Genomic DNA, 13,291 nt, shown 5'->3' with positions numbered 1-13,291 from the left:
AATAGCTTTTACATCACAAAAGAAAAAAGTTGCCACATGAGCATGGTACTTAGCACGTCAGTTGGTAATCTGAAGTTCATGATGTTTTTTCCTCACACGGGGAACTATTCTCCTCCCTTTTCTTGGGATATTGTGTCACCCACTCAGAACTTTCTCACTGAAACGTTTCCGATTCGAAAGGAAACAGGAGCCTTAGTGACAGACAGAACACATGGATTGTTGCGTCCCTTGACGCTTTGGAGTAATAAGGTGTAGTTGAGAATGGTTTAAGCTATGAAACAAAATGAAATCTTGTGCTAAAGGTCAGTAAGAGCCACAAATACCCTGATGTTCAGCATTTTTGACTGCAAAGTACAAAATCTACCTGAAATATTATTGTCTGGAAAATACATTTCTGTCTTTGATTGTTGGCAGTAGTACAGTAAAAGGTGCGTTCCCATACCGGGAGTCGAACACGGGCCGCCTGGGTGAAAACCAGGAATCCTAACCGCTAGACCATATGGGAATGGATAGCTACACACTGAGGTATCTATTGAAAAAAATCAGCTCGGGGGCTTGCACAAGAAACGTCTGCAGATTGGCACGTGCATCTTGCCTCGTTAGCGCAGTAGGTAGCGCGTCAGTCTCATAATCTGAAGGTCGTGAGTTCGATCCTCACACGGGGCAGCAGGCTCCTCTTTTCCGAAGAGATTTTGTCAAAATCTTAGAACTTTCCCTTTCAGTTCTAACACGTTTCTGATAAGTAAGGATTTGTGAACCCAAATGACAGATGGGACACATGGGTTGCTGTTTCTCTTGACCCGTTTGCTGTATAAAGAGGCAGATGAGAGTGATTTGAGCTGTTTGACAGCTAAGCGCAAAATCTACCTGAAATACTTTGGTCTGAAAAACACCCGTCAGTAGCGAGCGCGTCAGTCTCATATTCTGAAGTTCGTGAGTTCGATCCTCACACGGGGAAGCGGTCTCCTCTTTTCTGAAGAGATTCTGTCACCAAATTAGAACTTTCCCTTTCAGATTTAAAATGTTTCTGATAAGTAAGAATTTGCGAACCCAAATGACAGACAGGACACATGGGTTGTTGATTCTCTTGACACGTTTGCTCTAAAAGGGGCTAGTTGAGATTGATTTGAGCTATGAAACCAAATTAAATCTTGTGCCAAAGTTCATCACAACGAACGGACCAAAAGATGGCGTTCAGAATTTTCGACAGCTTAACGCAAATTCTACCTGAAATACTTTTGTCTGAAAAACACCTTTGACTTTGAATGTTGGTGGCAGTACAGAAAAGTACATTCCCATACCGGGAGCTGAACCCGGGTCGCCTGGGTGAGAACCAGGAATCCTAACCGCTAGACCATATGGGAAAAGATGTGCTGTCTTATCAGTGACAATCTGAAAAAAAATAAGTTTTCTACTTGGCACAAGCAACTTCTGCAGTTCTATTTGCGCAGCTTGCCTCGTTAACACAGTTGTAAGCAAATCAGTCTCATAAGCTGAAAGATGAACGTTCGATTCTTAGACGGGGTACTGGTCCCTCGTTTTCTCAATCGATTCTGTCTCCATCTTGGCTACAGGGCCACAGATTTTTCCGATTCAGTACCAAAACATAACCAATTTAGTTCCTAAACTGTTTCCACGTACAAGGCATGGGGCAGCTTTTGAATGTGTGTACTAGTTCCATAGGAGTGTCACTCCCATAGCAGGAAGTAAACCAGTTGACCAGGGATACTAGGTCCTATCCACTTTTCCACGTGGGACAAGTTATACACTAAGCAGCAAGATAAATTAAAAAAAAAAAAAAAAAAAAAGAAGTTTTTGCTTTGATTAAATAGCTTTTACATCACAAAAGAAAAAAGTTGCCACATGAGCATGGTACTTAGCACGTCAGTTGGTAATCTGAAGTTCATGAGGTTTTTTCCTCACACGTGGAACTATTCTCCCCCCTTTTCTTGGGATATTGTGTCACCCACTCAGAACTTTCTCACTGAAACGTTTCCGATTCGAAAGGAAACAGGAGCCTTAGTGACAGAAAGAACACATGGATTGTTGCGTCCCTTGACGCTTTGGAGTAATAAGGTGTAGTTGAGAATGGTTTAAGCTATGAAACAAAATGAAATCTTGTGCTAAAGGTCAGTAAGAGCCACAAATACCCTGATGTTCAGCATTTTTGACTGCAAAGTACAAAATCTACCTGAAATATTATTGTCTGGAAAATACATTTCTGTCTTTGATTGTTGGCAGTAGTACAGTAAAAGGTGCGTTCCCATACCGGGAGTTGAACCCGGCCCGCCTGGGTGAGAACCAGGAATCCTAACCGCTATACCATATGGGAAAAGATGTGCTGTCTTATCAGTGACAATCTGAAAAAAAATAAGTTTTCTACTTGGCACAAGCAACTTCTGCAGTTCTATTTGCGCAGCTTGCCTCGTTAACACAGTTGTAAGCAAATCAGTCTCATAAGCTGAAAGATGAACGTTAGATTCTTAGACGGGGTACTGGTCCCTCGTTTTCTCAATCGATTCTGTCTCCATCTTGGCTACAGGGCCACAGATTTTTCCGATTCAGTACCAAAACATAACCAATTTAGTTCCTAAACTGTTTCCACGTACAAGGCATGGGGCAGCTTTTGAATGTGTGTACTAGTTCCAAAGGAGTGTCACTCCCATAGCAGGAAGTAAACCAGTCGACCAGGGATACTAGGTCCTATCCACTTTTCCACGTGGGACAAGTTATACACTAAGCAGCAAGATAAATTAAAAAAAAAAAAAAAAAGAAGTTTTTGCTTTGATTAAATAGCTTTTACATCACAAAAGAAAAAAGTTGCCACATGAGCATGGTACTTAGCACGTCAGTTGGTAATCTGAAGTTCATGAGGTTTTTTCCTCACACGTGGAACTATTCTCCCCCCTTTTCTTGGGATATTGTGTCACCCACTCAGAACTTTCTCACTGAAACGTTTCCGATTCGAAAGGAAACAGGAGCCTTAGTGACAGAAAGAACACATGGATTGTTGCGTCCCTTGACGCTTTGGAGTAATAAGGTGTAGTTGAGAATGGTTTAAGCTATGAAACAAAATGAAATCTTGTGCTAAATGTCAGTAAGAGCCACAAATACCCTGATGTTCAGCATTTTTGACTGCAAAGTACAAAATCTACCTGAAATATTATTGTCTGGAAAATACATTTCTGTCTTTGATTGTTGGCAGTAGTACAGTAAAAGGTGCGTTCCCATACCGGGAGTCGAACGCGGGCCGCCTGGGTGAAAACCAGGAATCCTAACCGCTAGACCATATGGGAATGGATAGCTACACACTGAGGTATCTATTGAAAAAAATCAGCTCGGGGGCTTGCACAAGGAACGTCTGCAGATTGGCACGTGCATCTTGCCTCGTTAGCGCAGTAGGTAGCGCGTCAGTCTCATAATCTGAAGGTCGTGAGTTCGATCCTCACACGGGGCAGCAGGCTCCTCTTTTCCGAAGAGATTTTGTCAAAATCTTAGAACTTTCCCTTTCAGTTCTAACACGTTTCTGATAAGTAAGGATTTGTGAACCCAAATGACAGATGGGACACATGGGTTGCTGTTTCTCTTGACCCGTTTGCTGTATAAAGAGGCAGATGAGAGTGATTTGAGCTGTTTGACAGCTAAGCGCAAAATCTACCTGAAATACTTTTGTCTGAAAAACACCCGTCAGTAGCGAGCGCGTCAGTCTCATATTCTGAAGTTCGTGAGTTCGATCCTCACACGGGGAAGCGGTCTCCTCTTTTCTGAAGAGATTCTGTCACCAAATTAGAACTTTCCCTTTCAGATTTAAAATGTTTCTGATAAGTAAGAATTTGCGAACCCAAATGACAGACAGGACACATGGGTTGTTGATTCTCTTGACACGTTTGCTCTAAAAGGGGCTAGTTGAGATTGATTTGAGCTATGAAACCAAATTAAATCTTGTGCCAAAGTTCATCACAACGAACGGACCAAAAGATGGCATTCAGAATTTTCGACAGCTTAACGCAAATTCTACCTGAAATACTTTTGTCTGAAAAACACCTTTGTCTTTGAATGTTGGTGGCACATACCGGGAGTTGGTGGCACATACCGGGAGTTGAACCCGGGTCGCCTGGGTGAGAACGAGGAATCCTAACCGCTAGACCATATGGGAAAAGATGTGCTGTCTTATCAGTGACAATCTGAAAAAAAATAAGTTTTCTACTTGGCACAAGCAACTTCTGCAGTTCTATTTGCGCAGCTTGCCTCGTTAACACAGTTGTAAGCAAATCAGTCTCATAAGCTGAAAGATGAACGTTCGATTGTTAGACGGGGTACTGGTCCCTCGTTTTCTCAATCGATTCTGTCTCCATCTTGGCTACAGGGCCACAGATTTTTCCGATTCAGTACCAAAACATAACCAATTTAGTTCCTAAACTGTTTCCACGTACAAGGCACGGGGCAGCTTTCGAATGTGTGTACTAGTTCCAAAGGAGTGTCACTCCCATAGCAGGAAGTAAACCAGTCGACCAGGGATACTAGGTCCTATCCACTTTTCCACGTGGGACAAGTTATACACTAAGCAGCAAGATAAATTAAAAAAAAAAAAAAAAAGAAGTTTTTGCTTTGATTAAATAGCTTTTACATCACAAAAGAAAAAAGTTGCCACATGAGCATGGTACTTAGCACGTCAGTTGGTGATCTGAAGTTCATGATGTTTTTTCCTCACACGGGGAACTATTCTCCTCCCTTTTCTTGGGATATTGTGTCACCCACTCAGAACTTTCTCACTGAAACGTTTCCGATTCGAAAGGAAACAGGAGCCTTAGTGACAGACAGAACACATGGATTGTTGCGTCCCTTGACGCTTTGGAGTAATAAGGTGTAGTTGAGAATGGTTTAAGCTATGAAACAAAATGAAATCTTGTGCTAAAGGTCAGTAAGAGCCACAAATACCCTGATGTTCAGCATTTTTGACTGCAAAATACAAAATCTACCTGAAATATTATTGTCTGGAAAATACATTTCTGTCTTGGATTGTTGGCAGTAGTACAGTAAAAGTTGCGTTCCCATACCGGGAGTCGAACACGGGCCGCCTGGGTGAAAACCAGGAATCCTAACCGCTAGACCATATGGGAATGGATAGCTACACACTGAGGTATCTATTGAAAAAAATCAGCTCGGGGGCTTGCACAAGAAACGTCTGCAGATTGGCACGTGCATCTTGCCTCGTTAGCGCAGTAGGTAGCGCGTCAGTCTCATAATCTGAAGGTCGTGAGTTCGATACTCACACGGGGCAGCGGGCTCCTCTTTTCCGAAGAGATATTGTCAAAAACTTAGAACTTTCCCCTTCATTTCTAACACGTTTCTGATAAGTAAGGATTTGTGAACCCAAATGACACATGGGATGCTGGTTCTCTTGACCCGTTTGCTGTATAAAGAGGCAGATGAGAGTGATTTGAGCTATGACAAAAAATTAAATCTTGTGCCAAAGGTCGTCACAATGAATGTAACCAAAAGCTGGTGTTCAGAATGATTGACAGCTAAGCGCAAAATCTACCTGAAATACTTTTGTCTGAAAAACACCCGCGTCAGTCTCATAATCTGAAGGTCGTGAGTTCGATCCTCACACGGGGCAGCAGGCTCCTCTTTTCCGAAGAGATTTTGTCAAAAACTTAGAACTTTCCCTTTCAGTTCTAACACGTTTCTGATAAGTAAGGATTTGTGAACCCAAATGACAGATGGGACACATGGGTTGCTGTTTCTCTTGACCCGTTTGCTGTATAAAGAGGCAGATGAGAGTGATTTGAGCTGTTTGACAGCTAAGCGCAAAATCTACCTGAAATACTTTTGTCTGAAAAACACCCGTCAGTAGCGAGCGCGTCAGTCTCATATTCTGAAGTTCGTGAGTTCGATCCTCACACGGGGAAGCGGTCTCCTCTTTTCTGAAGAGATTCTGTCACCAAATTAGAACTTTCCCTTTCAGATTTAAAATGTTTCTGATAAGTAAGAATTTGCGAACCCAAATGACAGACAGGACACATGGGTTGTTGATTCTCTTGACACGTTTGCTGTAAAAGGGGCTAGTTGAGATTGATTTGAGCTATGAAACCAAATTAAATCTTGTGCCAAAGTTCATCACAACGAACGGACCAAAAGATGGCGTTCAGAATTTTCGACAGCTTAACGCAAATTCTACCTGAAATACTTTTGTCTGAAAAACACCTTTGTCTTTGAATGTTGGTGGCAGTACAGAAAAGTACATTCCCATATCGGGAGTTGAACCCGGGCCACCTGGGTGAGAACCAGGAATCCTAACCGCTAGACCATATGGGAAAAGTTGTGCTGTCTTATCAGTGACAATCTGAAAAAAAATAAGTTTTCTACTTGGCACAAGCAACTTCTGCAGTTCTATTTGCGCAGCTTGCCTCGTTAACACAGTTGTAAGCAAATCAGTCTCATAAGCTGAAAGATGAACGTTCGATTCTTAGACGGGGTACTGGTCCCTCGTTTTCTCAATCGATTCTGTCTCCATCTTGGCTACAGGGCCACAGATTTTTCCGATTCAGTACCAAAACATAACCAATTTAGTTCCTAAACTGTTTCCACGTACAAGGCATGGGGCAGCTTTTGAATGTGTGTACTAGTTCCAAAGGAGTGTCACTCCCATAGCAGGAAGTAAACCAGTCGACCAGGGATACTAGGTCCTATCCACTTTTCCACGTGGGACAAGTTATACACTAAGCAGCAAGATAAATTAAAAAAAAAAAAAAAAAAAAAGAAGTTTTTGCTTTGATTAAATAGCTTTTACATCACAAAAGAAAAAAGTTGCCACATGAGCATGGTACTTAGCACGTCAGTTGGTAATCTGAAGTTCATGAGGTTTTTTCCTCACACGTGGAACTATTCTCCCCCCTTTTCTTGGGATATTGTGTCACCCACTCAGAACTTTCTCAATGAAACGTTTCCGATTCGAAAGGAAACAGGAGCCTTAGTGACAGAAAGAACACATGGATTGTTGCGTCCCTTGACGCTTTGGAGTAATAAGGTGTAGTTGAGAATGGTTTAAGCTATGAAACAAAATGAAATCTTGTGCTAAAGGTCAGTAAGAGCCACAAATACCCTGATGTTCAGCATTTTTGACTGCAAAGTACAAAATCTACCTGAAATATTATTGTCTGGAAAATACATTTCTGTCTTTGATTGTTGGCAGTAGTACAGTAAAAGGTGCGTTCCCATACCGGGAGTTGAACCCGGCCCGCCTGGGTGAGAACCAGGAATCCTAACCGCTAGACCATATGGGAAAAGATGTGCTGTCTTATCAGTGACAATCTGAAAAAAAATAAGTTTTCTACTTGGCACAAGCAACTTCTGCAGTTCTATTTGCGCAGCTTGCCTCGTTAACACAGTTGTAAGCAAATCAGTCTCATAAGCTGAAAGATGAACGTTCGATTCTTAGACGGGGTACTGGTCCCTCATTTTTCTCAATCGATTCTGTCTCCATCTTGGCTACAGGGCCACAGATTTTTCCGATTCAGTACCAAAACATAACCAATTTAGTTCCTAAACTGTTTCCACGTACAAGGCATGGGGCAGCTTTTGAATGTGTGTACTAGTTCCAAAGGAGTGTCACTCCCATAGCAGGAAGTAAACCAGTCGACCAGGGATACTAGGTCCTATCCACTTTTCCACGTGGGACAAGTTATACACTAAGCAGCAAGATAAATTAAAAAAAAAAAAAAAAAAAAAAGAAGTTTTTGCTTTGATTAAATAGCTTTTACATCACAAAAGAAAAAAGTTGCCACATGAGCATGGTACTTAGCACGTCAGTTGGTAATCTGAAGTTCATGAGGTTTTTTCCTCACACGTGGAACTATTCTCCCCCCTTTTCTTGGGATATTGTGTCACCCACTCAGAACTTTCTCACTGAAACGTTTCCGATTCGAAAGGAAACAGGAGCCTTAGTGACAGAAAGAACACATGGATTGTTGCGTCCCTTGACGCTTTGGAGTAATAAGGTGTAGTTGAGAATGGTTTAAGCTATGAAACAAAATGAAATCTTGTGCTAAATGTCAGTAAGAGCCACAAATACCCTGATGTTCAGCATTTTTGACTGCAAAGTACAAAATCTACCTGAAATATTATTGTCTGGAAAATACATTTCTGTCTTTGATTGTTGGCAGTAGTACAGTAAAAGGTGCGTTCCCATACCGGGAGTCGAACGCGGGCCGCCTGGGTGAAAACCAGGAATCCTAACCGCTAGACCATATGGGAATGGATAGCTACACACTGAGGTATCTATTGAAAAAAATCAGCTCGGGGGCTTGCACAAGAAACGTCTGCAGATTGGCACGTGCATCTTGCCTCGTTAGCGCAGTAGGTAGCGCGTCAGTCTCATAATCTGAAGGTCGTGAGTTCGATCCTCACACGGGGCAGCAGGCTCCTCTTTTCCGAAGAGATTTTGTCAAAATCTTAGAACTTTCCCTTTCAGTTCTAACACGTTTCTGATAAGTAAGGATTTGTGAACCCAAATGACAGATGGGACACATGGGTTGCTGTTTCTCTTGACCCGTTTGCTGTATAAAGAGGCAGATGAGAGTGATTTGAGCTGTTTGACAGCTAAGCGCAAAATCTACCTGAAATACTTTTGTCTGAAAAACACCCGTCAGTAGCGAGCGCGTCAGTCTCATATTCTGAAGTTCGTGAGTTCGATCCTCACACGGGGAAGCGGTCTCCTCTTTTCTGAAGAGATTCTGTCACCAAATTAGAACTTTCCCTTTCAGATTTAAAATGTTTCTGATAAGTAAGAATTTGCGAACCCAAATGACAGACAGGACACATGGGTTGTTGATTCTCTTGACACGTTTGCTCTAAAAGGGGCTAGTTGAGATTGATTTGAGCTATGAAACCAAATTAAATCTTGTGCCAAAGTTCATCACAACGAACGGACCAAAAGATGGCGTTCAGAATTTTCGACAGCTTAACGCAAATTCTACCTGAAATACTTTTGTCTGAAAAACACCTTTGTCTTTGAATGTTGGTGGCAGTACAGAAAAGTACATTCCCATACCGGGAGTTGAACCCGGGTCGCCTGGGTGAGAACCAGGAATCCTAACCGCTAGACCATATGGGAAAAGATGTGCTGTCTTATCAGTGACAATCTGAAAAAAAATAAGTTTTCTACTTGGCACAAGCAACTTCTGCAGTTCTATTTGTGCAGCTTGCCTCGTTAACACAGTTGTAAGCAAATCTGTCTCATAAGCTGAAAGATGAACGTTCGATTGTTAGACGGGGTACTGGTCCCTCGTTTTCTCAATCGATTCTGTCTCCATCTTGGCTACAGGGCCACAGATTTTTCCGATTCAGTACCAAAACATAACCAATTTAGTTCCTAAACTGTTTCCACGTACAAGGCACGGGGCAGCTTTCGAATGTGTGTACTAGTTCCAAAGGAGTGTCACTCCCATAGCAGGAAGTAAACCAGTCGACCAGGGATACTAGGTCCTATCCACTTTTCCACGTGGGACAAGTTATACACTAAGCAGCAAGATAAATTAAAAAAAAAAAAAAAAAAAAAAGAAGTTTTTGCTTTGATTAAATAGCTTTTACATCACAAAAGAAAAAAGTTGCCACATGAGCATGGTACTTAGCACGTCAGTTGGTAATCTGAAGTTCATGAGGTTTTTTCCTCACACGTGGAACTATTCTCCCCCCTTTTCTTGGGATATTGTGTCACCCACTCAGAACTTTCTCAATGAAACGTTTCCGATTCGAAAGGAAACAGGAGCCTTAGTGACAGAAAGAACACATGGATTGTTGCGTCCCTTGACGCTTTGGAGTAATAAGGTGTAGTTGAGAATGGTTTAAGCTATGAAACAAAATGAAATCTTGTGCTAAAGGTCAGTAAGAGCCACAAATACCCTGATGTTCAGCATTTTTGACTGCAAAGTACAAAATCTACCTGAAATATTATTGTCTGGAAAATACATTTCTGTCTTTGATTGTTGGCAGTAGTACAGTAAAAGGTGCGTTCCCATACCGGGAGTTGAACCCGGCCCGCCTGGGTGAGAACCAGGAATCCTAACCGCTAGACCATATGGGAAAAGATGTGCTGTCTTATCAGTGACAATCTGAAAAAAAATAAGTTTTCTACTTGGCACAAGCAACTTCTGCAGTTCTATTTGCGCAGCTTGCCTCGTTAACACAGTTGTAAGCAAATCAGTCTCATAAGCTGAAAGATGAACGTTCGATTGTTAGACGGGTTACTGGTCCCTCGTTTTCTCAATCGATTCTGTCTCCATCTTGGCTACAGGGCCACAGATTTTTCCGATTCAGTACCAAAACATAACCAATTTAGTTCCTAAACTGTTTCCACGTACAAGGCATGGGGCAGCTTTTGAATGTGTGTACTAGTTCCAAAGGAGTGTCACTCCCATAGCAGGAAGTAAACCAGTCGACCAGGGATACTAGGTCCTATCCACTTTTCCACGTGGGACAAGTTATACACTAAGCAGCAAGATAAATTAAAAAAAAAAAAAAAAAGAAGTTTTTGCTTTGATTAAATAGCTTTTACATCACAAAAGAAAAAAGTTGCCACATGAGCATGGTACTTAGCACGTCAGTTGGTAATCTGAAGTTCATGAGGTTTTTTCCTCACACGGGGAACTATTCTCCTCCCTTTTCTTGGGATATTGTGTCACCCACTCAGAACTTTCTCACTGAAACGTTTCCGATTCGAAAGGAAACAGGAGCCTTAGTGACAGACAGAACACATGGATTGTTGCGTCCCTTGACGCTTTGGAGTAATAAGGTGTAGTTGAGAATGGTTTAAGCTATGAAACAAAATGAAATCTTGTGCTAAAGGTCAGTAAGAGCCACAAATACCCTGATGTTCAGCATTTTTGACTGCAAAGTACAAAATCTACCTGAAATATTATTGTCTGGAAAATACATTTCTGTCTTTGATTGTTGGCAGTAGTACAGTAAAAGGTGCGTTCCCATACCGGGAGTCGAACACGGGCCGCCTGGGTGAAAACCAGGAATCCTAACCGCTAGACCATATGGGAATGGATAGCTACACACTGAGGTATCTATTGAAAAAAATCAGCTCGGGGGCTTGCACAAGAAACGTCTGCAGATTGGCACGTGCATCTTGCCTCGTTAGCGCAGTAGGTAGCGCGTCAGTCTCATAATCTGAAGGTCGTGAGTTCGATACTCACACGGGGCAGCGGGCTCCTCTTTTCCGAAGAGATATTGTCAAAAACTTAGAACTTTCCCCTTCATTTCTAACACGTTTCTGATAAGTAAGGATTTGTGAACCCAAATGACACATGGGATGCTGGTTCTCTTGACCCGTTTGCTGTATAAAGAGGCAGATGAGAGTGATTTGAGCTATGACAAAAAATTAAATCTTGTGCCAAAGGTCGTCACAATGAATGTAACCAAAAGCTGGTGTTCAGAATGATTGACAGCTAAGCGCAAAATCTACCTGAAATACTTTTGTCTGAAAAACACCCGCGTCAGTCTCATAATCTGAATGTCGTGAGTTCGATCCTCACCCGGGGCAGCAGGCTCCTCTTTTCCGAAGAGATTTTGTCAAAAACTTAGAACTTTCCCTTTCAGTTCTAACACGTTTCTGATAAGTAAGGATTTGTGAACCCAAATGACAGATGGGACACATGGGTTGCTGTTTCTCTTGACCCGTTTGCTGTATAAAGAGGCAGATGAGAGTGATTTGAGCTGTTTGACAGCTAAGCGCAAAATCTACCTGAAATACTTTTGTCTGAAAAACACCCGTCAGTAGCGAGCGCGTCAGTCTCATATTCTGAAGTTCGTGAGTTCGATCCTCACACGGGGAAGCGGTCTCCTCTTTTCTGAAGAGATTCTGTCACCAAATTAGAACTTTCCCTTTCAGATTTAAAATGTTTCTGATAAGTAAGAATTTGCAAACCCAAATGACAGACAGGACACATGGGTTGTTGATTCTCTTGACACGTTTGCTGTAAAAGGGGCTAGTTGAGATTGATTTGAGCTATGAAACCAAATTAAATCTTGTGCCAAAGTTCATCACAACGAACGGACCAAAAGATGGCGTTCAGAATTTTCGACAGCTTAACGCAAATTCTACCTGAAATACTTTTGTCTGAAAAACACCTTTGTCTTTGAATGTTGGTGGCAGTACAGAAAAGTACATTCCCATACCGGGAGTTGAACCCGGGCCACCTGGGTGAGAACCAGGAATCCTAACCGCTAGACCATATGGGAAAAGTTGTGCTGTCTTATCAGTGACAATCTGAAAAAAAATAAGTTTTCTACTTGGCACAAGCAACTTCTGCAGTTCTATTTGCGCAGCTTGCCTCGTTAACACAGTTGTAAGCAAATCAGTCTCATAAGCTGAAAGATGAACGTTCGATTCTTAGACGGGGTACTGGTCCCTCGTTTTCTCAATCGATTCTGTCTCCATCTTGGCTACAGGGCCACAGATTTTTCCGATTCAGTACCAAAACATAACCAATTTAGTTCCTAAACTGTTTCCACGTACAAGGCATGGGGCAGCTTTTGAATGTGTGTACTAGTTCCAAAGGAGTGTCACTCCCATAGCAGGAAGTAAACCAGTCGACCAGGGATACTAGGTCCTATCCACTTTTCCACGTGGGACAAGTTATACACTAAGCAGCAAGATAAATTAAAAAAAAAAAAAAAAAAAAGAAGTTTTTGCTTTGATTAAATAGCTTTTACATCACAAAAGAAAAAAGTTGCCACATGAGCATGGTACTTAGCACGTCAGTTGGTAATCTGAAGTTCATGAGGTTTTTTCCTCACACGTGGAACTATTCTCCCCCCTTTTCTTGGGATATTGTGTCACCCACTCAGAACTTTCTCAATGAAACGTTTCCGATTCGAAAGGAAACAGGAGCCTTAGTGACAGAAAGAACACATGGATTGTTGCGTCCCTTGACGCTTTGGAGTAATAAGGTGTAGTTGAGAATGGTTTAAGCTATGAAACAAAATGAAATCTTGTGCTAAAGGTCAGTAAGAGCCACAAATACCCTGATGTTCAGCATTTTTGACTGCAAAGTACAAAATCTACCTGAAATATTATTGTCTGGAAAATACATTTCTGTCTTTGATTGTTGGCAGTAGTACAGTAAAAGGTGCGTTCCCATACCGGGAGTTGAACCCGGCCCGCCTGGGTGAGAACCAGGAATCCTAACCGCTAGACCATATGGGAAAAGATGTGCTGTCTTATCAGTGACAATCTGAAAAAAAATAAGTTTTCTACTTGGCACAAGCAACTTCTGCAGTTCTA

At 41.9% G+C, this 13,291-nt stretch overlaps 16 non-coding genes across 16 annotated transcripts; 5 read left to right on the top strand and 11 right to left on the bottom strand.

Moving 5' to 3' along the window:
* Positions 1 to 433: 433 nt before the first annotated feature.
* Positions 434 to 505, bottom strand: TRNAE-UUC (transfer RNA glutamic acid (anticodon UUC)). Its single transcript has one exon. It is a non-coding gene; the product is annotated as a tRNA-Glu (tRNA).
* An 88-nt stretch (positions 506 to 593) lies between these two features.
* On the top strand, positions 594 to 666 carry TRNAM-CAU (transfer RNA methionine (anticodon CAU)). Its single transcript has one exon. It is a non-coding gene; the product is annotated as a tRNA-Met (tRNA).
* Positions 667 to 3,224: 2,558 nt separating this feature from the next.
* On the bottom strand, positions 3,225 to 3,296 carry TRNAE-UUC (transfer RNA glutamic acid (anticodon UUC)). The gene has a single exon. It is a non-coding gene; the product is annotated as a tRNA-Glu (tRNA).
* Positions 3,297 to 3,384: 88 nt separating this feature from the next.
* TRNAM-CAU (transfer RNA methionine (anticodon CAU)) lies at positions 3,385 to 3,457 on the top strand. The gene has a single exon. It is a non-coding gene; the product is annotated as a tRNA-Met (tRNA).
* A 1,591-nt stretch (positions 3,458 to 5,048) lies between these two features.
* TRNAE-UUC (transfer RNA glutamic acid (anticodon UUC)) lies at positions 5,049 to 5,120 on the bottom strand. The gene has a single exon. It is a non-coding gene; the product is annotated as a tRNA-Glu (tRNA).
* An 88-nt stretch (positions 5,121 to 5,208) lies between these two features.
* On the top strand, positions 5,209 to 5,281 carry TRNAM-CAU (transfer RNA methionine (anticodon CAU)). Its single transcript has one exon. It is a non-coding gene; the product is annotated as a tRNA-Met (tRNA).
* Positions 5,282 to 6,246: 965 nt separating this feature from the next.
* On the bottom strand, positions 6,247 to 6,318 carry TRNAE-CUC (transfer RNA glutamic acid (anticodon CUC)). Its single transcript has one exon. It is a non-coding gene; the product is annotated as a tRNA-Glu (tRNA).
* An 896-nt stretch (positions 6,319 to 7,214) lies between these two features.
* On the bottom strand, positions 7,215 to 7,286 carry TRNAE-CUC (transfer RNA glutamic acid (anticodon CUC)). Its single transcript has one exon. It is a non-coding gene; the product is annotated as a tRNA-Glu (tRNA).
* An 898-nt stretch (positions 7,287 to 8,184) lies between these two features.
* TRNAE-UUC (transfer RNA glutamic acid (anticodon UUC)) lies at positions 8,185 to 8,256 on the bottom strand. Its single transcript has one exon. It is a non-coding gene; the product is annotated as a tRNA-Glu (tRNA).
* An 88-nt stretch (positions 8,257 to 8,344) lies between these two features.
* TRNAM-CAU (transfer RNA methionine (anticodon CAU)) lies at positions 8,345 to 8,417 on the top strand. The gene has a single exon. It is a non-coding gene; the product is annotated as a tRNA-Met (tRNA).
* A 626-nt stretch (positions 8,418 to 9,043) lies between these two features.
* Positions 9,044 to 9,115, bottom strand: TRNAE-CUC (transfer RNA glutamic acid (anticodon CUC)). The gene has a single exon. It is a non-coding gene; the product is annotated as a tRNA-Glu (tRNA).
* Positions 9,116 to 10,012: 897 nt separating this feature from the next.
* On the bottom strand, positions 10,013 to 10,084 carry TRNAE-CUC (transfer RNA glutamic acid (anticodon CUC)). Its single transcript has one exon. It is a non-coding gene; the product is annotated as a tRNA-Glu (tRNA).
* An 892-nt stretch (positions 10,085 to 10,976) lies between these two features.
* On the bottom strand, positions 10,977 to 11,048 carry TRNAE-UUC (transfer RNA glutamic acid (anticodon UUC)). Its single transcript has one exon. It is a non-coding gene; the product is annotated as a tRNA-Glu (tRNA).
* Positions 11,049 to 11,136: 88 nt separating this feature from the next.
* Positions 11,137 to 11,209, top strand: TRNAM-CAU (transfer RNA methionine (anticodon CAU)). Its single transcript has one exon. It is a non-coding gene; the product is annotated as a tRNA-Met (tRNA).
* Positions 11,210 to 12,174: 965 nt separating this feature from the next.
* TRNAE-CUC (transfer RNA glutamic acid (anticodon CUC)) lies at positions 12,175 to 12,246 on the bottom strand. Its single transcript has one exon. It is a non-coding gene; the product is annotated as a tRNA-Glu (tRNA).
* An 895-nt stretch (positions 12,247 to 13,141) lies between these two features.
* On the bottom strand, positions 13,142 to 13,213 carry TRNAE-CUC (transfer RNA glutamic acid (anticodon CUC)). Its single transcript has one exon. It is a non-coding gene; the product is annotated as a tRNA-Glu (tRNA).
* Between the last annotated feature and the right edge of the window lie 78 nt (positions 13,214 to 13,291).

This window comes from Dendrobates tinctorius, unplaced genomic scaffold (assembly GCF_039654945.1).
Source record: "Dendrobates tinctorius isolate UK_male_01 unplaced genomic scaffold, ASM3965494v1 ptg000272l, whole genome shotgun sequence".
NCBI lineage: Eukaryota > Metazoa > Chordata > Amphibia > Anura > Dendrobatidae > Dendrobates > Dendrobates tinctorius.
The sequence above is the reverse complement of the archived record's forward strand: the minus strand, read 5'-3'. Positions and strand labels throughout refer to the sequence as shown.